This window comes from Dromaius novaehollandiae, chromosome 1, assembly GCF_036370855.1.
Source record: "Dromaius novaehollandiae isolate bDroNov1 chromosome 1, bDroNov1.hap1, whole genome shotgun sequence".
Lineage (NCBI taxonomy): Eukaryota > Metazoa > Chordata > Aves > Casuariiformes > Dromaiidae > Dromaius > Dromaius novaehollandiae.
In genome coordinates, this window is record NC_088098.1 from 86,139,799 (window position 1) to 86,141,294 (window position 1,496).

At 57.6% G+C, this 1,496-nt stretch overlaps 1 pseudogene; it reads right to left on the minus strand.

Moving 5' to 3' along the window:
• Positions 1-255: 255 nt before the first annotated feature.
• Positions 256-1,281, minus strand: LOC135328894 (uncharacterized; annotated as a pseudogene).
• Between the last annotated feature and the right edge of the window lie 215 nt (positions 1,282-1,496).

Genomic DNA, 1,496 nt, shown 5'->3' on the forward strand with positions numbered 1-1,496 from the left:
CTCAGGGTTTGGCGTTGGAGAAGGCTCAGGGTTTGGTGTTGGAGAAGGCTCAGGCTTTCGCTCAGGGTTTGGCACTGGAGAAGGCTCCGGGTTTGGCGTTGGAGAAGGCTCAGGGTTTGGCTCATGGTTTGGCGTTGGAGAAGGCTCAGGGTTTGGCTCAGGGTTTGGCGTTGGAGAAGGCTCAAGCTTTGTATCAGGGTATGGCGTTGGAGAATGCTCAGGGTTTGACTCAGGGTTTGGCATTGGAGAAGGCTCAGGGTTTGGCTCAGGCTTTGGCGTTGGAGAAGGCTCAGGCTTTGGCTCAGGGTTTGGCGTTGGAGAAGGCTCAGGGTTTGGCCTTGGAGAAGGCTCAGGGTTTGGCTCAGCCCTTGGCGTTGGAGAAGGCTCAGGGTTTGGCTCAGGCTTTGGCCTTGGAGAAGGCTCAGGGTTTGGCGTTGGAGAAGGCTCAGGCTATGGCGTTTGAGAAGGCTCAGGCTTTGGCTCAGGGTTTGGCATTGGAGAAGGCTCAGGCTTTGGCTCAGGGTTTGGCGTTGGAGAAGGCTCAGGGTTTGGCGTTGGAGAAGGCTCAGGGTTTGGCTCAGGCTTTGGCCTTGGAGAAGGCTCAGGATTTGGCGTTGGAGAAGGCTCAGGGTTTGGCTCAGGGTTTGGCGTTGGAGAAGGCTCAGGGTTTGGCGTTGGAGAAGGCTCAGGGTTTGGCTCAGGGTTTGGCGTTGGAGAAGGCTCAGGGTTTGGCGTTGGAGAAGGCTCAGGGTTTGGCTCAGGCTTTGGCGTTGGAGAAGGCTCAGGGTTTGGCGTTGGAGAAGGCTCAGGCTTTGGCTGAGGCTTTGGCGTTGGAGAAGGCTCAGGCTTTGGCTCAGGGTTTGGCGTGGGAGAAGGCTCAGGCTTTGGCTCAGGGTTTGGCGTTGGAGAAGGCTCAGGCTTTGGCTGAGGCTTTGGCGTTGGAGAAGGCTCAGGCTTTGGCTCAGGGTTTGGCGTTGGAGAAGGCTCAGGGTTTGGCGTTGGAGAAGGCTCAGGGCTTGGCCTTGGAGAAGGCTCAGGCTTTGGCTCAGGGTTTGGCATTGGAGAAGGCTCACGGTTTGGCGTTGGAGTGGGCTCAGGGTTTGGCTCAGGGTTTGGCCTTGGAGAAGGCTCAGGCTTTGGCTCAGGCTTTGGCGTTGGAGAAGGCTCAGGGTTTGGCGTTGGAGAAGGCTCAGTGTTTGGCTCAGGCTTTGGCGTTGGAGAAGGCTCAGGCTTTGGCATTGGAGAAGGCTCAGGCTTTGGCTCAGGGTTTGGCGTTGGAGAAGGCTCAGGGTTTGGCTCAGGGTTTGGCGTTGGAGAAGGCTCAGGGTTTGGTGTTGCAGAAGGCTCAGGCCTTCGCTCAGGGTTTGGCACTGGAGAAGGCTCAGGGTTTGGCGTTGGAGAAGGCTCAGGGTTTGGCTGAGGCTTTGGCGTTGGAGCATGCTCAGGGTTTGGCTCAGGGTTTGGCGTTGGAGAAGGCTCAAGCTTTGTATCAGGGT